Genomic DNA, 21,043 nt, shown 5'->3' with positions numbered 1-21,043 from the left:
GGCGTGATTGCGGGTCGTTAGAGGCGAACTCGGTAATAATAAAAGCCACGGAAGTAACTAAGCCTCTGCAAAGGCACTATCTGTGCCTTGGAACGCGTACTGTAACGCGTTATATTCGATATTTTCTGTTTCGTCGCTGTTCCATGCAACGTGTAATTCTGGCGAGTTTACGGTGTCAAGTGGTAGCGGATTCTTAAGCGATTTGTAAAGGTTTGCGAATCGTTAGATGCGATGAAAATGCAGGCAACGTGGAATCATTAAAAGATCCGAGTCGCTAGGTACGCCAATGTAAAGTTCTTTATACCGTCGACAATTTTTTCGTCGTCAACGAATAACTAAACGAAGCGAGATACCGAGCGATGTTTAAACGAAGCAACGAATACACGTGGAAAATGTGTTACAGTTTGGTTTCCGTGGTGAAAATGTATTCAATTCACTGTATTCTCTGTATTGATTTTTAGTCTTGAGTGGTTCTCGTTGTACGCTACTATTAATGGTTTTTGAAACGCAAAGTATCATATTATATAGAGGCGTGTACGTACGAAAATTTGCATAATAGATTCCTCGTGAAAAACTAACGACGTGTACACTCCACTTGCTCATTATGCAGTTATTCAGGTTTCACTTGGTCCAAGTACGGTGTATTAACACCGCGGAATCTCGCGTTTCATAGTTTGATGAGTTTTGTTTTAACAAGTTTCTTCGTTTTTAACACCAGATTTAACGTAAGATGCGTAAAGTTAGTGTTTAACAAATTTCAGCTTCCTGGTAACGTGCTTTGTTTGAACGAAAGATGCGTGATCTTGGCCTAAGCAAGTTTCGACGGTAATTTACCAACGACTTATACCATAGATCGTTTAGAAAATTAATCGTCGTGTTAAATACAATTATTTTGTTACGTTTTAACGCGCAATTACGTTCGAAACGATTTACACGTTTATCTTTCGAGATAATTCGGCTCGTATTTCCTGAAATCGGTAATTTGAAATTCTTAATTGCGTGCAGTGGAGAATCGATTATTATAATTTTTTGTCACTTAATGGAGATTGGGAGGGCGGTATTTGCCAGGCGGTATTAATTGACCGGGTCCGGATGGTCGCGTGAGAAACCGTACTTGCAGAGGACGAGCGAAAGGCACTCGAATCTGTTGAATCCGCGAACACACAGCCACTTTATTGTACATACATATTAACGTAAGCGAATGGGAAAAAATAGTACGATGAATTGCAGATCGTTGAGATATTTGCATCGCAAATGCCCGTAAAGCATTTTAATTTACGAATATACGCGGCCGAAACGATCGCGATTCTATTAAAAACTTTCGCATTCGTCGTATCTGGACCGAATACGCACGGAATATTCGAGGGGGTGGCAATTTTTAATTAAACAACTACCAATTGTTCGCACCAATCACAGCTTCGGTCGATTCGATTCGATTCGATTCTGCGATTACATTCGACGATTAATAAAAATAAATGAAAATAAATGGTTCATATTTATATTAACGCAGTTTAACAATTTTTGTAATGTTTAATCGATCCTCTTGTGTGTCCTATCTTGTTCATTTTTTTTTTCACTTTACTGTACTTGATTTGTTTTAACGAGAAATAACAGAAATTATTGCGTTAGATGGACTAAAAGATTAATATCTGTTTTTATCTTAATTTTTACAGAATAATATATTTTTCCTCAAGATTTTTTGTACTTTTGCCTTCGAAGAATACATTCAGAGGCGATAATCTTCTTTCCTTAGATCGTATTATTTTAGTAATTACATCACAGAGAATTATTATATTTGACAGTCGTCTCGATCCGAACAGAATTATAAATTGTGTTTAACTTTCGCCTTCTGTCGAAACGAAAACTCTTCAGTGCCGTAGTTTGTCCGAGTTTCTTAATTTCGCAGTTCTTTAATCTCCTAACGCACTGTGTTCTCAAGTAATATTTTCCAAGCGTCGAGGATTCTCAGGCGTATTCGATAAAAATGTTCCTCTTAATCCATCCATTTATTTAAAGACCAACTTTTCCGCTTACTGTTTGCACGCTACGCCGAAGTTTTTCTACTAAATTTTTCGATATCAATAACTAGATTCGAAGGGAATTTTTGTATTCTTCGTTTCTATCTTATTTTATCTCGTAGAAGCTGCCTTTAAACTTGCAACCAACTGTTGCTGAATACCACCACCCTGCACGCACGTACAAAGGTGACAATGTTCGTTTCCTGTGAGTACACAACGAGTTAATTTACAATGAAAATTCCCAGTTAATTACAGCAAATTACAATACGGGTAGCAGCTATAAGCGTTGGAACAAGTTTAGAAGCTCGATTTAACCGGTTTCGTGAAAATGTCAGACTTCGCGCTGGCAACGATATTTGAAATTGAAGTTTATAAGTTCGCGGTACACGTAAGAACGTGTCGAAAACGAAGTCTCGAAGTCATTTGGCACGTAAAGACGACGATAGCTGTATTTTTTTGCCAGCCGATAAAAATATGCACACGAGCGAACTATTCCGAACTGCAAAGCTCGCCCCTTTTGCACGGCTTTTTCTTTTATTTCTTTCGCTTCAAAGCTATCGCTCTGCGGCATCTACACGTGTACATCGAGAAGAAGGATATTTTTCATGCAAAACGTTCAGGGTACTTCGGCGAGGAAACCTGCCTGGCGTAGAAACCGAGCTATTTTTCGAGCATGGCTTGTACAAAAACCACTATCGTACGCTTGTAAGTGAATCTTTTTGCGTTACGCGATATTTGACGCTCGACATTTTGTCAACGATCGAGGAAGCGTGACACAGGTAAAAAGGATATTTCACGGTGCAAAGAAAACGATCGGCCGATCACGTGAAAAGTAGTTAAAAGAGCTGTACAAATGTTCAAGAGAATCTAATAACAAAGCAGTTTACCCTCTTTCTTTTACCCTTTTTCTTTCTCTTTTTTTTTTGAGACTTCAACACGTGTTACTTTATCGTTTTAACTATAAGCAGTTATTCTGTAATTTCTGTACTCTAAGCGACAGAAATAAATTTACTTGGAATAAAATCTTTTAACCTGTCAGCCTTTAACTAATATCAGCTAGATGTATCTTAATTCTTCCAACACAAATATGATATAATAATTCATATTGCTGCATATATTATTGACATTTATCCATATTTATGATTTATATTTCTAGCAGAAGCGAAAGAGAGCGTTGTAAAAAGTATCGTTTCATCAATTGCTCTTTTCCGAGTAACAGCTTCATTCGGCATTTAATGCTGCAAAATTTACGAACATCATAGAGATTTCTTCTTTTCAACCAAAATAAGAACAAGCGATCGACCAACGAATTCTTCTATTAAAATAATAATAATAATAATAATAAACAAATAAAGATAGAAGCTTTTTGACACAGTCGCCAGACGGAAATCTTTGACCTAAATCCAAGTTCTTGGCCGTATTTTCATCGCGAAATTGTTCGCACAATCTTGCACATAGCTCGTTAATTTCTTTCGTCTACACAATAGCACGAGCTCCGATAATTTTCAGCGAGGATCGCGAATATCGAAACCCGATACTTATCCTCTTCGATTATCCGCGAAATTTATAATAGAAATCGCGATCGTACGTCTCGCATCTAGCCGTCGTCGTGATTGAAACATACAAAGACTCGACGTAATTTTCCGGAACATGGAGAAACAGGATTTTAGAGTGGTTTGTTCAAGCCCTTCCTCCCTCTCTCTCTCTCTCTTTTCTTCCCTCTTCATCCCTCCTCCGCGCAGAGAATTTATAAACGTATTTGCATACGCAATTTTCACGCTTAACCTCCTGGAAACGGGATTGAATTTAAGATAATGGCGAGCCGAATATGCATGAATTCTTTTTACCGGCCGCAACAATAAATCAGCGAAAACGATATTCTAATATCCTGGTCTCGATTCATCCGTTTCCTGTCTGCTATGTACCTCGCCTCTTCGTTTCTCCGTTTCGCCATCCCGACGATTTTTACGATGCAGCTGGCCAGAGAACAAAAAACCGAATAACAAGGAAACGTTGGCCGGTAATCGCTCGGAACTGGTCGGGTCGTTGATAATCGAGAGGAACGATCGAAACACAGATTTTATTTCAATTTATTTTCAATGGCCAGTATTTATTTATATTTGCCTAGAAGTCTTCCTTATGAATATGTAGAGTAATTCTTTTTTTACTACACTTTTTTTTACCCTACATCGATGACGATTAATCTCGTTCGGAGTACCACTACATCTATTCCTTGCTCACGTCGATTACAATTTCGTTTCATAAAATCGCGGTGATTTTTTGCGTCGACGTTTACCTTTTAAACTTTCTTTTATCCGCCAGCGCACAGTGAAGCGTTTTAATTTTGTTCGAAAGTGAATTTACTTGTCCATTGAAATTCCACTTTATTTATCGTTTTCTCAAACGAAAGATCGCGTGGAAAGGCAGCAAGGTCCGATAGCTAACAAGCTGCACATCATGTTCGAAACAAGCGTGAAAAAAAAAAAAAAATGGAATTTCCGGACCGTGTAGGGTCACCTTGGTCGCCTCTATGACCCTGCAGTCTCGTCTTTGTGTCTCCGCGGAATTTTAATTGACGTCATCAAAGCCATTCAATAAATTCATTCTGACCGTTTAATCCTATCCGCCGGCGGAACATGGAAAAAGCGTTGGCGAATTCTCTCTCTCTCTCTCGTAACTCTCTTACAAGCATCACTCTTTTTCCGCGTGCTCGGTCACGTGTTGGCTAAATTACGTTAGCCAGCGCCACGGCACACGCGTGCAACTTTTGTCACACGTATCCTCGCTTTCCTTCCTGGCTTTTGGAGCGGAGCGCGTGTTAATACAACACACGGTTCACAATGTGCTGACCAAACCGTACGAACCGACCGTGGATTTCCGTCACGTATTGTTTTTCCGCCAATCGCGCGCTTTCTACCCCGTTGTTCCGCGACTCGTTTCAATCTGACACGTACCTAACACTCGCGTTAATAGTTTTTCTCCACCTGGACACCGCTCGATCTAGTCCGCTCGTAAACGTTTAAATTGGCGCTTTTTATCATTTTCTCTTATTTCTCGTGACCTGATGGATAGGAATTTCCTAACGATTTTCGTGTCACGTTGATTGCTACTAGGCCACGAGTCGGATAATTAATTGGTAAAAAGGCAGAATCCTATTTATAGGTTCACTTTTTAATATTCATTGCTTTTTTTAATTGGAAATATTGCATTACCTTTTGTTCCCTATCGCCATCGTTAACCCCTTAACCTACAAATACGGGCACAGCCCGTAGTAGACGATCGGACCAAACGTAAATATTACGGGCATAGCCCGTAGTGCGATGATCGGGTCGAGTATAATATACAGGGTGGTTGGTAAGTGGTGGTACAAGCGGAAAGGTGTGATTCTACGCGAAAAAAGAAGTCGAAAATATAGAATAAAAATTCTTTTTTTAATTTTTTTTTTTTTTTAAATTTCTCCATCGAGACAACGATCTACAGTGAGATCCGTTTTAACGAGACGCGATAAAGTGCACGCGTACCGAGCGAAAATTCAAAGTCGATTTTCTCGAAAACAAAGCCTCAAATGAAAAATTTTTATTCTATATTTCCGACTTCTTTTTTCGCGTAGAATCACCCTCTTTCCGCTTGTACCACCAGTTATCAACCACCCTGTATAATAGCTTGTTTACGTTTTCGGCCCAACATTCTCGAACGTAAATCGTAGGTTAAGGGGTTAATCGCCGATCGTTGTCTTAGGCTTCTCGAGCAATTAATTTTCGTGGCGATGGTTGTTTAGTGTTTGCGTCGATAAGCGACGGATTCGACGCGTCTTCATTTTGTTGTAGCGAGTTTCGTTGTCGCATCAAATGTGATCACAATCGTAAATGTGATTAGCGATGAGAATACTTCGAGAAATTATGTTTTGTCAGAGAGTATTGAAGTCTTGAAGAGAATATTTTTGATATTCGTTTGTGAGCATCGAGGTTGCCATTTAAATGACTTCCAACCACATACAGGAGAAATATCAGTTGAGAGACACTCAACGAGAAAGGTTCGATTTTATTTAAGAGATAAATAAGTCAAGTGTTTCTATTTTGTGAACGCTTATATCAATGTGCTTCAATGTTTCAAAACATATCGATCCTTCGGTTAAATAGTAACTTCACTCAATGATTGTGTCTTTTGTACCAGTTTCTCAGTTGCTTAATTATTATCGATGGCTATAAAACATTGAGTAGGCGTGGATATCGATTTGGAGCCTGTGATCACGAAAAGAGCGTAAAAATGTACTTCAAACTATTAAAATCCGTTGGAATTTGTTTAGATTATTTTGCAATATTTACAGAAATGTCTTTTATATTTTATCTGTAGGTTCTCAAGCTTCTCGTTTGTCACATCTCTCTGCTTAAATTCGTTATCCTCTTCAAATCAATATTTGTGTATTTTAATCCTGTATTTTATTTGTTTGGCATCTATAGCAGATTGAAGTCTTTCAAACTAGTCCTGGCATGTGGAAGAAAAAGTCGGGATTAAAAAAATTTATTTATTTGGGTTTTATGGCAGATTGAAGTCTTTCAAACTAGTTTTGGCGTGTGAAAGAAAAAGTCAGGATTAAAAAAAAATGTATAGAAGGCTCGATTGGATGTTCAGTTTTCGATACTGATCTGACTTGCAGAGATCAGAGCAGTATTAAATTTGGTTCAAGCTCCAAGTCCGTGTGGCTATACGTATGTTTAATTCATAACCGTAGCTATCGACCAATAGACATTTAAAAGTAGTATTCTTTTGCTCGCGGAGAGCACAGGTTAACCGTGCTTGTACCGAAACACTTTGTTCCTACCCTCAAAGAATTCCTCCCTGTCGATTTCCCAAATTTACCATAGTATTTGTTCGAATGAAACTTTAATATTTCAATACAGTTTTCCTGTAATAATATTTCTTTCCTACGTAGCAAAGCCTGTAGTCGTTTCGTCTGTAAGTATATTACTTCTTTACGTTAAGATCGATAAAAAGTAGTAGTTTTCATCGAATCATTTCTATTTATTCGTAAATGGTTTATTAGAATAAAATACACGTATCAATGTATCCTGTCAAACATTTTTTAAATGATATATACTTGAATCAATATATATACATAATACATATATATACGTATTAGATTGTTCGAAAAGTTTCTTTCGCTTTATGAGGAAATAATAGACGCACAAGGTTTTTTGTTTTATATTATTTTGTCGAATTACGTACGATCGATTTTGTTATGTTGAGATAAACAGCAAGACATTTCATAGACTTGGTTTCACGTTTGTACGAAGGTGCACTGTTGTAAAAAACACGTTCAAAAAGAAAGACACTTCCCTGACAACCACATACATGTATGACATCAGTACAAAGTAGACGCGAGTACAGTAGATATACTAAAAATTGCAATTAAAAATATTTAAAAAATGTCTGTTCCTCAGTTACGCTTGATATTATTGTGTTTAGATTCATATTCCTACGAACATAAAGAAACGAAATATATAATTCATATGTATACATACATGTATGACATGAGTACAAAGTAGACGCGAGTACAGTAGATATATAAAAAATTGCAATTAAAAATACCAAGAAAATGTCTGTTTCTCAGTTACGCTTAATATTATTGTATTTAGATTCATATTCCTACGAACATAAAGAAACGAAATATATAATTCATATGTATACATACATGTATGACATGAGTACAAAGTAGACGCGAGTACAGTAGATATACTAAAAATTGCAATTAAAAATATTTAAAAAATGTCTGTTTCTCAGTTACGCTTAATATTTATTATTGTACTTAGATTCATATTCTTACGAACATAAAGAAACGAAATATATAATTCATGTGTATACATACATGTATGACATGAGTATAAAGTAGACGCGAGTACAGTAGATATATAAAAAATTAAAAATACCAAAAAATGTCTGTTCCACAGTTACGCTTGATATTATTGTATTTAGATTCATATTCCTACGAACATAAAGAAACGAAAGAAACATGAAGAAAAGAAAATAACAGACCTAGATATTGCAACAAGTGCTTCGCTTCGCGCATTTTATATATTTGTTCTCCTTTGAATTTCCGACGAACGTAGAAACCATAATCCACACTCTGATAATCAAAATTCACCGACAACTATCTCCAACAAAATCGGACGATTAAACATCGATCTCTTAAACGAATTTCCATCTTTTTCTCTCACTTCTTGTCCAATTACTCGAATCTCGATCAATACATTCCCATGCAATAGCCACGATTAACCCATAAAATACTGTTTACCACGCGAAAGCGATCAGACGAATCGCGTCAAGGTATACACGGATTTTCGAAACGTAGCTATCATAGTCGTAGCTTTGCTATCGTTGGTCGCACGAGAACGGATGCAATCACCGAGGATTAGCCGCGATTCCCGGTGTAGCAGAAGAAAACCGGCTGCCATGCCGGCCAGTCGCTGGTAAACGCGTCCGCGTCAGAAATTATTGGCCCTCGGAGAATCCGGTAATTTTGTTAAGTGCCGGTGGCCCCGGTGTATCGTTTATCGGCTATTGAGTCGCGTTTCACATGCATCCTCGTGCCAAGGCGGTGCACACAGATACGCTACAATTAACATGATTACTTCACGCGGCGGAGGTGGGCGTCTAGCCCGGCCTAGTACCCGGCCGCAGTGTTCATTCCGTGTTTGCTCATCGTCGCCGCTGTGTACTTATCTCAACGTGTCCACACTGCGACGAAGGAGCGAGCAGGGAATAGTTTATCCGCAATTAGTGGTCGTGGTGAGAATATTCCTGAGGAAAACAGTGCGGTCGTGCACCCACAACTAATCTCTCTCTTCCCTTTTCTCTCTCTCTCTCTCTCTCTCTGCCTATTCCTTTCTCTTCTCTCTTCTCTCTCTCTCTCTCTCTCTCTCTCTCTCTCTCTGTTTCTTGATTCTGTAGGAATCGTTCGATGGAAAAATATTCGTTGATGGAAAGACTCGATACGACCAACGTTTTCTTACTCCGATACCGGGTCGATCGAATCCCCTTTACCGGCATCGGCTTGAATTTGAATAACGCAAACGGCCTCGGTTACTCGCTCGAGCGGAGCGCCAGGGAATAAGCTAGCAGGTCCGGGTTTGGCTGGATCTCTGCTAGAAAATTTCAAAAATAAATAGGTCCACGGAATGATAACGAGCGAAATGTATTTTTGGCGGATGTACTTTTCACAGAGCTGCCACCGAGCTTGCACACAGGGTGGCTCGTTTTTAGCACGAAGGCTCGATTGCCTGGAGTTTGCGACACACGGCTCTCTCGGTTTACCGTAATCAAAGTACTCCGTTCTTTGCTGACGATTCAATTCTCTTTTATTCGTCTATAATTTTTCTTTATTACAGTAGGTATAGTACCTAGGAGTATCTTGTTCGAGCGACAATATATTTGCGCCATTGCGTTGTCAGTAGGTATGTTTTGATACGACGTTTCACGTTGAAATATCAAGAGTTCCGTACTATGTAAACTTGTAAGATACGATCTACTAACAACTTGGGTACGATTCCCGAAATCAGGACATGTATTTTGAGAAGAAAAAGATCGTAAATATTTTGCCACATCTATTATTCGGTATCCTTCTTCCCCTTTCTCGAGCTAGATATTCAAAGTATAAAATAGAACGTGCTTTTCTTGAAACGTTCATTTCTATTTTTTCGTCTACTTTCATTTCCGAACAGTCGCGTGCACGTCGATCGATGAAACTAATAATAGTCCTACGCTAATCTTGCCGCTGACTATAATCGCAGTTGTACAGCCGACATATTTTTGAAAACGAAGCTTCGTAAAATTCGTCTGGGCGGAGAATATTTGCGAGTGAGAAAATAATATCTTGGCTATGTGCCACAGGGAAAAGACGCGATGTTTGCACTTTTCTTGTTCGCATGTAGCAAATTTGAGATTGCGACAGTTGGCGTTTTTCGTTGAGCGGAAAAAAGGACGCGGAGAAGAGAGGAGAGAAGGAGAAGGAAATAATCCATTTGGCGAGCGGAGATTTCAACATAAATTTTAAACACCAGCGCCTTTCGTGATTGCCGTGTCTTTCTCTCGAAATTTCGCTGTTTCTCGCTTTAATTTGTCACCGGCGTCAAAGCAAGAACTTTCCACGGGAATGTCTTCGAACTGGATAAGAATCAGTTGGACTGGCAACGAAAAATTGTTCATTAGTGTAATTTTCACCTTGTCTTCTGAAGGAGTTGAGGACCGCAGTAGCTGAGCTCGGCTAATTAAGGTCGCTGGTCACATACAGGTCTCGCAACTAGTTTCTGAAGTCGCTTCATTCCGCATTCATTTCTCTCTGCATTCAATTAAATAATTCTTCTGTAAAGCCCGGTCACCACCCGGACTAACGAACGAGTATTCTTAGAAGTCTGTTCCGCGTTTAATACGTCCAACAGCTGTCGCCTGTGCTGGCAATTAAGAGATCCGTGACCCTTTGTGCCAGTTTCGATTCGAATTTTCCACACGGTATTTAGATATCGATGGATTTTACATCGCTCGTGATCGACCGAGTTAAACGAGTAATTGCTGGTCCTAGAAAAGAATTTTATGGCCCGAGTGTCGGTATATGTACGTACACGGCTTAAGTTTGTAACAGAGCTTCCGATTGAGACGTACACACCTTTGTATCGGGTTTAAGGTATTTATAACGCTAATTTTCCAAGTATCGTGTTGTACGTAGTATCGTGCGATATAATTTGGAAAACGATGGCGAATGTAATGGCAGTTTGCAGAATTGCATATTCAGCACTGCGTTTTGTTCGTGTTTTAACTCGATAGAAACTGCACTGGAATTATCGAAACCATTGTTTATCCTTTGCTGTCGGCTCTGATATATTATGCAAAATATGTAATGTAACGTCTCGACGTTAAAAGTCAGCCACGTGCTTTAAACGTTTGCAATCCAGCAAACCTGATAATTACCAGATCAATTAAACGAGATGTCTCGCTGGTAACGATCGAACATTCTTAAACCATTGAAATTATCTCGATCTCTCTGAAACGAAGATTCAGCCTGTTCACAAAAATACGAAACTCCTTTCCTGTACCCAACACCGGTCCTCGAAAATTTCAAATTAAATAGCCTAAATTCCTTTCTGCCAACTATCGAGTAATACGATCGCAGTATATTTTATAAAATTCTCTTTATAAAATTTCATTCTTGGTTGCGTTTGTTATTACGTTAAGTGCAGCGTTCCGTAAACGTTGTACGAAGTTAGGAAAATTGTAACGCAGTTTCGACACCAATCGAGAATTCTTGCAAGGTGGCGCGAGGTTTCAGACGTTATAAAGTGGTTATACTTCTTATACTTGCACGATATCTCCTTTTCTCGCCGGCGTGTTGGAATGACCCGCGTTTTCGAAAATGACTTCTAATGGCGAAAATTGTAATGTTCTACCGCACGCGATCTCACGCGCCATTAAATTCCTCCTTTCGTCGATGGTTTACACACGACACGTTGTGTCATATTATCGTACGGTGCATCGGCCAGGTATGTCACAACATCGCGAAACGTTTCTGTGTCAATTATAATGAAGAAACGTTCGTGCCTGTTTGAAATAATCGCGCGCTCGGGAAGACTGTGAAGGAACGAGCGATGGGAGATTAAACCGCCTCTGTGTTGCGCCGCGATGTATTAGATCGTAGAGAAACGTAATAATTATAAATAGACGTCATAAATTGTTTTCGCCTAGTTAAGGTTTCGCTCTATTTATTTAACGCTTCTATTTATGTTCCGTGAATTCTGCACGAAAATTATACTCAAGTAGAATCTTGCATCAACTATCGTCCATGAATTTACACACGAATCGGCGGATTTACGAAAATGACGAATTTTTTATACTTATGTTCTTCATCCGTTTTCCTTTCGATAGAATTACGAGAATAATTCAATGGAAGGTTTTAATTTGAAAAATCTACGGTATTGTTCCACCAACTATAACATCCTACCGTACCTCCACTCTTCGTCTTTTATCTATTTTGAATCTAATCGATATCTACTCGATACCAAATCGTACAATAGAAATAATAGAAAATAAAGAGGGATGTATCAATTATTAAATAATAATAATATATACGTTTGATAAGTAATTACTGTTAGTTGCAATTTATGTTGATTATTATTTTCTCATTGTACATGTGCTATCGTTTTTTAAAATAAAACAATTTTTTTTTGTTACACACTAAACCTCATAATATTTTTCATTAGTTTCAACGAACCGCATATTCTGAGCTCGTAATATTTTGGTATTATACGTTACAGACGAAAAACTTTGCACGCGTCATTGAGAAATTAAGGATAACACACGTGGGCTACCTTTTTTGCCGAGGAGTGTATCAATCTTAATTCAATTCATGAAAAATTGTTAGGTACATGATACATTTACACTGTACATGTGAATGTGTGTGTAAGCGTCAGAGGGCGTCCAGGTCTCAGTTGAGACAAAAGACGATTGGAAGCTGTTAGAAGAATCCAGAAGAGTCGGTTGACAACGCGTGCAAGAAGGTTATCGAGGCCTTCAGAGTGTAATATACAGGGTGGTTGGTAATTGGTGGTACAAACGGAAAGGGGGGGTTAAAAATTTAAAAAATTAAAAAAATAACGTTAATCGAGACAACGATCTACAGTGAGATCCGTTATAACGGGACGTGATAAAGTGCACGCATACCGAGCGAAAATTCAAAGTCGATTTTCTCGAAAACAAAGTCTCAAACGAGAAATTTTTATTCTATATTTTCGACCTCTTTTTTCGCGTAGAATCACCCTCTTTCCGCTTGTACCACCAGTTACCAACCACCCTGTATATGTATAGCTGTTGTGTGTGAAATAAAGTAAACTATTTGTATTTCCGAATCCTCTCTATACCTTAACAAAAATCTTTTACTTCGCAATATTAATTTCTGTAGATATTTACAAATTTATCAAACACAGGAATCGATGAAAAGATAATCCTGTGTGCGTTCATCCGGACGAGCACCATAATACCCAAAACGTTCACAGGTCTGAAATTCCTTTTGACTTCGCCCCTATCATCGACATATCCTGACCGTCTATTTGCCACAGTGTACTCGGTCGTTTGTCCCCTTAGCCCAGTTTATTTTTTCTTTTTTTTTTCTTTGGTTTGGAGTTTCCACGAATGTCGGACGCGTTACGAAACGCGGAGTGGACACGAACACGGTGCCGATCCGGGCTGTCTATCTATGCTGGCGATCTTTTCGCGTTTAAAAGGCCGTGTATGACTTTCGTGTAATTCAACTACCCAGTTTCAAAGAGTGTTACCAGGACTAGATTAGGAGAAAGGTAGGGATTAGGTGGTTCGCCCGGCTGGGCCCATTTACATGGCATGTGCAAGCCGTGTTACTCTTACAGACACGCCACTATGTTTTCCACGTGTTGTATACACATGGAAGAAAGAGGACTGGACGAGAGGGATACGAGTTCCGTGCTTAGAACTGTGATTATATGGTTACCAACCCTTACGTCTTCATCTAGCAGAGGTTCTCCACCCACGTGTACCATAATGCACTCTGATAGCGTGTAATAGAGTTGCGCCACTTTCTGGTAGCGCGCGTGTGCCAGCTCGTTGGTCGCTTTCATTCGCTTGCCCGTTTGCAACCGCGGGGTATTACGAACGTCACATCGCGAACAAGACGAAGTTTGCATCGCGTATGAGATTCCGCGTTCCCATAATTTTATTTCCTGTGAACGACGGCTTGTAAGCCTGAAAGGATCTTTTAATTCTCAACCTTCTCTTCCCTCGAGTTTGATAGACGTAACGTTAGGCGAAGTCGAGGAAGCTGGGATTCTATCGACAGCTACGTAGCTTAAATGAAATTTTAATTAAAGACGAGGCGATGTGACATATTGTTTCGCAGATATCGTTTCTCGGAAATTTGAATATTTCTATTAAAGTTATTTTATTTTCTGTAGAGACTTTATTCGTGAAAAACGACATTGGGAAAGTATCGGGGCTATTGTATTTGTAAGAAACAGAGGAAAGAAGAGAAAGAAGAGCGCAAAGGGTGGCAAGAGAAGAAAACTCTTCTTGCGTGTAACTGCTATTATTTGTACCGATTTCGAGGTTCCAGCAGGAATATGCTGGTATCTAACGAATGTAACGTGTTGAAAATGACAACGTGAGTTCGCGCTCACCATCCATATGCAGATGCGCTAGTTACAATAAATAGTAACTAGAAGATAGTTCCAGATATAATCGATAGGTTTAAGATATTCTTTTGCTTTTATCTCTAGTCCATGTAAGAAAGTGCAATAGAGGTTTATCGGCTCAGAACGGTGTGATAGATTTATCCAAAGAATAAAATAACAGCCATTGTGATCCTACCTCTAAATACAGGAATAACAACCTAACGTTTTAATGCCATTCTTTCTTATTACAAGAATCAACGCTATGATGTAGATTAAATCCGCCACATCCCTTAAATACACACGGTGGATTTTTCTAAATCCGTAGAATTTCTTATGTGTTTTGAGAACTGCTCTGCAGCTAAACTTTAGTTGCGTATTTCTTTCAGAACAAAGATGAAATAACAAGTTGGCACACTACTCGCATACAAATTTTATTTCTTTATTTTTTTATGTATGTGTAGTATCGTAAATATAATTAGTTTATTAATAATAAATGGATTAAACAGAAAACAATGGTTATTTAACATGAACTAATCGTAACAACGTATTATAATTAATTAACAACTCTCGTCAACACAGATTCAACTCTCTCTCAACAACGCTAACAACACTATCTCGACAACGCGATCCACACTCTCTGGCTTCTCAACTCATACTGCCGTTAATTCGTTTATGTCTCTTAGCAACCCTTTGTCTTTTGTCTGATATCTTTTGTTTAAGCCCCATCATGCACACGCTCAGCAACCGCTCGTTTACAATTCGCACGACACCCCCCCCCCCTAGGCCCCTCGTCCACGATACTACATATGTAATATAAAAAAAAGGGGGTATACGCTTGGTCTAACATATATCTAAGTTCGAGTTTTCTCGGGATAGTATAAGTTGTAAATTTAAGGTATAAACTAAGAATCGTAAGAGTGCTGGGGAAGAGAGAAAGAGGGAGAGAGAGTGTAAGTAAGAGCGTATACCTTGGTGATGTCAAAGCTAAATGAGTAAAGGAGTGGGAGAAGGGTGCGAGGGTTAAGGGTCAGCATTTTTTGACCCGAGAAGACAGAAGTTGTGAGTCGAGTGTAGAATAAGACGTACGAAAGTATTGCTTGTTAAAATAAAACTAAACTTCACTTCAAATAGAACATCCTTTCTTGTCCTTACTCTAGACTATTTAGATGCTACATTTGGAAATTGTTGTAAGCAAGCAACAAAATTGTTGAGATATGTATAATTTTCTGTGCTGGACTGGGTTAAATGCGTAGTAGAAGTACTTGTATGTGGGTATCAGTGTGTGGAGGTATGTGTGTGCGCGGTGTCTCGAAAACAGACGAGTGTAAACTAGTCAGTCGGTTAACAGTCGGGTATAGAAGAAAGTGCTGAGACGCGTGCAAGTGTGCATCGATGAATATATAAGGAATCGTCCATGAAATAAATATATTACTATTTTAATATGAATCCTCAGTGTAAATTTAGTGTTCCTATAACATTATTTCGACTTGAAAGATCCACAATTATCAACAAAAATAAAATTTATAGGATATATAGCGTTTCTCGATTCATTTTAACATCGATGTACTTGTAAGTCAATTTTCGAAACTCGCAAGTACTCGTTCTGAGATTTGAACATAACTCTGAATGACTGATGAACTGAATGAACCGCATTATATGTTACGACCTGTGTTGGAATCCTGTGACGTGAACCTTGGCTATCGGATTTGATTCGGATTTATATATACATATATATATTTAATAAATTTTATTTATTTGTTTATTAAATTTCGAAATGTTTGATATACTGCGCACAATGTAGACGTAGAGTTTTTCGTGTAAGAAAGACGTAGAGACTTTCGTGTAACGACGCGTATAAGGCACGTACGATCGTAGACGATACATCGCGCAACGATCACGGGGGAATTAAGAAGCTGCGTTAAAATCGAAGTTATTCTGATAGTCGTTAATAGAGTTGGCGAGATTGGCGAAGCGGCGCACGCTCGGCCGATGATGCATGTCACGTTGCAAAAGTTGGGCAACAAGGTTTGCATTGCATATGAGTTACGTTTGCTCGTGTCGTCGCATCAACGAACTTACCGGCAAAGTCAAGAGTCGTCGGCGTATTCGCTATAAGTTTTGCGCGTCGACGTCGAGAATTGGGGCTGAGAAGGCTGAAAAGGGTGAATTTTCGAGGAAGAAACGCGAAATGGCAAACTTTCCGATGAGATCGCTGCGACAGAAACGCGCCGATAAGCTGTTTATGGATCGTTTCGCTCGATTCTGACCGATCGTTAGATGTTTTCCAACGATTCTTACCTGACAGTCGATTGAAAGCGTGAAATTGTTATTTTATGGTTCGTTGTCGTTTCGACAGATCAACTGCGTAGATTGAAAACTGGAGAAAAGCGACGATATTGCGAACATTATGTTCTAATTTATTTTGCAATCCGTGATTATTGGTGGAATCCTGTTGATGAATATTCGTATTTATTAGGTTGAAAAATTTCTTTCGTTTTATGAGGAAATAATAGACGCACATGGTTTTTTGTTTTATATTATTTTGTCGAATTACGTACGATCGATTTTGTTCTGTTGAGATAAACACCAAGACATTTCACATACCTGGTTTCACGTTTGTACGAAGGTGCACTATTGTAAAAGACACGTTTGCGAGAGAAAGACACTTTCCGGACAACCTAATACAAAGACACTTGATTTGTTACCTTGCGGAGGCTAAGCGCTAATTATGCCGCTAATTATTCCCTAACAAAATCGAAAAATTTACAAAATGCGGAATTCGTTCTGATCAATTTGACTTTCGACGGATTCGTTTATCGTGCACCGTTACTTTCCGACGAAACAGTATAATCGAATTTACGATAATTTAACTCTTAATTTAAAGGAAAAGAAAGAATCTCTTATATCGTCGTATTAGATTTGTCGAATCATTGCAATTTGATTTCAAATTAACGCTACCGATTGCGTAGCAGAGTAGGTTACACGAACGTGACGTGGCCTTGTTTTTAAAAATGGCCAGGAATAGAAGAAGAGGAACAAAGGAGAACACAGTTTACAGTAAAACATACGAGAGCCATCTCTGAATCTTCAAAATGTCCCCATTTACGAAACTTTCGTTTGATTTATCTCGCGCTTCTATCTGACCCGTTTTCTTTCAAAAGTAGCATGAATGTTGATACAGGCAGTAATTTCAAGTATTTTTTTGTATTATTATTTAATTTGTACTTTAGAATTTGTCCAGCTGGACATTTGGTAAATTTTTCCAACTTAATTGCTAAATAACATGTGGATGGCTACCCCCAGCAGGATACCATCTTCGAGTTTGACTATTTTATTTCTTTAGTGGAGGTCAGTGGGGTGTTTTCTTTATAATTTTATAGTCGTTGAATTTTTATCCACCGAATTTTCCTATAATTAAGGATTGCGATAAATAAAACGCTACTATTTCCTTCTTATCTTTGTCTACGATTGCGTTAAATAAAAACTCTTATCTATAAATAAGCGTAGCGATATTCGTTCGAATAAATCGTTAACGATTAAAGAAACTTTTTCGTTGAATTAATGAAAAGTAACTTTTTAACGCAGTATAATGTTGTCAGACTATATTTTACAAATGATAAATATCTTACTATCGATAAAACTATATATATATATATATGTTGGGCTTGTCAGGTTGGCACTAGTTCTAGGGGCGCGTTGCGTATCTTCTTTTGGACAAGCCATCGTTGTCGTTCAATGAGGTTTATATTTTCAATTATATGTACAAGCGTTGATTTAACAGGGTTTAACTATTTAGCGTGATTATTAGACACTCTTAAAGTAAAGACAATGTTCTTAGGTTCAAACGAATCCACGACCAACGGGATAACTCTTTGTACAATTGAATATGTTTTGAAACTCCAAGTGACGTTAGCTGTGACGCACGGTATCTTTCTGACTGATTGACCTGACGTTGTGAGTAAACTCTTCAAGAAGATCATAAGAATAAAAGACTGACACGATTACATTTGTCAATTGCGTATTGACCGGGGTTATCAACAAAATTCCAGGCGCCGTTACTAGACAGACCCGCGTAGAGCCGTCGTTGCTCCTGTCCCCGGGGCTTGTTTGTTAATACAACGCGTGTCCCTCGATATTGGTACTTCTACTGTTAAGTAAAAACGTTCGTCCCGTGACCGTGGCTACGTTCGGCGACCAGTTGTGTCACCTGGACCCCAAGCCCACTGTCACAAACCTTGGGCAAACATAATCAGATCGTATCACAACTACTACTTCTATTATTCTAGTAGTTCTATTATTTTTATTATTTAAGTACAGCTATAGTGAATAGTTTAGAACAAAGTATTGGGGATCTTCTCAAAATTCCAAAAGAAAGGCCCGATGTCCCTACATCTCCGACATATATATCTCCTCTTACAAAAGCAAACTACGTAATTTGCAAATATACATTTTCGACATTTTTCTAATCGCTACGTCCTTTAGCCATTTAACATATGCTGAACGTTTTTTACTCGAAAAAAAAAAGAAGAAAGAAGAAAGAAAATATCAACGAACCCCTACCAAGGGATAGTTTTATCGACCTCTAGTTATCGTCGCGACCGTTTCGAAAACTCGTTTCCACGTCGGCGACTCAGCTCCTTATTATGCTTTAAAGTCACGAAACGAAGGGGTAATGGTAGAAGAAGAATATTTCCGAGTGGCGTGCAATTTTTATTGCATCGTATTATTTACAGCTGTTTGGAGTGGGACGGTGACCACGTTGTCGTTTCGGCTGTTCGATGAGCAAAGTATAGCTCGTAAAGAATACGCCTGTGTTTCGTTGCAAATTTGTGTTCCGCGAATGCATTGTCTCTGTCGTCGTTATCTTTTTCCGCATCCCCTTCGATATTCGTTCGAACGCCTGTCTCTTCCATTTTCTTTGTTCAGTTTCACTTTTAATATCACCGCGTACATTGCGACCCGCTTCTCGCTTACCCCATTGTAACGTATTATCACTGTTTTCACCCTATCAGCCTGTTTTGCTTCGCACGATATCGAATCTATCGCATGGTTGGTTAAAACGCGATTAAAACGCGATTAAAATATGGAAAAAGAGTCGCTGGTTAATATCCAGGGATATACGATTCTTTGATTTCGTAACGTTTATGTAACTTGGCAGCTAAGGGAGAATATTTTAACGTGACATAGATGGAAAAAGGAAGGAAATGTGCCAGATTCGAAGATACTAATCTTTGTAACAATACACGGAGAATGAACGAAATTTGGTAAAAAATCAAGAGCGGTTTTAACGTAATAATTAAACTGCGGATGTTGGTGCAATGCTCTTATGAACGTGACCGAAGGAATGGCAGTCTACCTATTGTTTTATTATTTAAGCTTTTCTTTTACGTACGTTCGTTACGTTTTTTATAATTATTTATGAAAATTACCGTTAAAGCAATCGTCCTGAAAAACGATTTTAAAGATATCTCGAAGAGTTTCTATATTTGTGACGGTGAAATATTTAAATTCGAGCTACACATTGAAATTTGTTTGATTAACGCGTACATGTAAAAAAGAGAATGTTTTTCATTTCTATTTATATTAATATTTTCACATTGCGTTTTCACGCGAGAACACAGAGAAGGGCGATGAAGTGTTTTTCTTTAAAGAAGAGCCATTCAATGGTCCAATAAATAAACGTACTATTTATTTGAACAAGTTACGATACAGCTGTATGGTTCTTCGGGAAAGCGTATCATATATATCACAAAAGAATCCCGATGAACTTTAAAACATCAAAGGAAGAATTGTGTTGTCTTCTTCCCAGTTTTCCAGCGAACTTGCAGCTCTCTTCATTCACGAGATATCCTTTCCTCCTTCTACAACCTGCGCGTAAAAGCATCCAGCCAAACGTACTATGTACTCTTTATAATCGTTTTGAAAGTTCGATACTTCTCTCGTTGCAACTACGAACAAGGTTTCGATAAGAAACAGAATGAAAATTATCGCGTCGGATTCGAAAATATGTGACATCATATACTGGATAATCCAGGTCACGATTATCCTTGTTCCTGCATCTTGCAGAGAAAGGTTCCTTTCACCAGTTATCACCGATAATATCTCGTAGCTTTTCGCACAATCTTTTCTACGTCGTTGCGTCGCGTTTTCTCCGCCATTCTATTTTCTTTCCTTCGTTTTACCTACGTTCCGACCTCTCCTTCGACTTTCCCATTTCCTCGTCCGACAGTTGCCGCATTTCCTTCTCCAATCTGCCTTCTTCTTTTTTTTTCTTTTTTTCTTTTTTCTCCTTTTTTTTTTATATTAATCCTCGTTTCCTTTCAATTCGCTATTTTACTTTCTATTCCCGGTAAAATGCACGGCATGACATTTCTTTCGTGTTTCCGAGTTTACTCCCTTAACGTTATATCCAGCTGCTTTTATCTTTTCATGCACTCTCCGGCTTTCCTTTCAACTTGTGTCTGCCGTACTTTTCTTCCTTCGTTTCGTAACTCGGTTCGCGTTTATATGCTCTTTCTGTCGGATTCCTCGCCTCCTTCCAGATCCCCTGTCCTCCATCTGTCTCTGCCTCTCCATCCCATTTTTCTCTGTTACTTCGGTGCATCTAATTTTCCTACAGAATCTTTCGCAGCATTGTCCACGACACAAAGCAACCGTGCGTTATCCTTTGAAATTTTGGCTAATTTACGCGCCGATTAAGTCTGTATACTTGATCGATTGGAGATTCGTTCTAGCAACGACGATCGACCGATTCTAAACTAATTAGAATAAAAAACTTTAGATTCTGTTTTGTCACGCGAGCATATCGAGGAAAAATTTTAATTAGTTCCACCGTGATTA

General features: G+C 38.6%; 1 long non-coding RNA gene across 1 annotated transcript in view; it reads right to left on the bottom strand.

The window, feature by feature from the left end:
* LOC138178534 (uncharacterized) overlaps positions 1 to 21,043 on the bottom strand; it is a 155,303-nt gene that overhangs the window by 95,318 nt on the left and 38,942 nt on the right. The window lies entirely within an intron of this gene.

The sequence above is a fragment of the Bombus flavifrons genome, chromosome 3 (genome assembly GCF_040668555.2).
Source record: "Bombus flavifrons isolate JBK064 chromosome 3, iyBomFlav1_principal, whole genome shotgun sequence".
Classification (NCBI taxonomy): domain Eukaryota; kingdom Metazoa; phylum Arthropoda; class Insecta; order Hymenoptera; family Apidae; genus Bombus; species Bombus flavifrons.
Note: the sequence above shows the minus strand (reverse complement) of the source record. Positions and strands in the feature narration are given on the sequence as shown.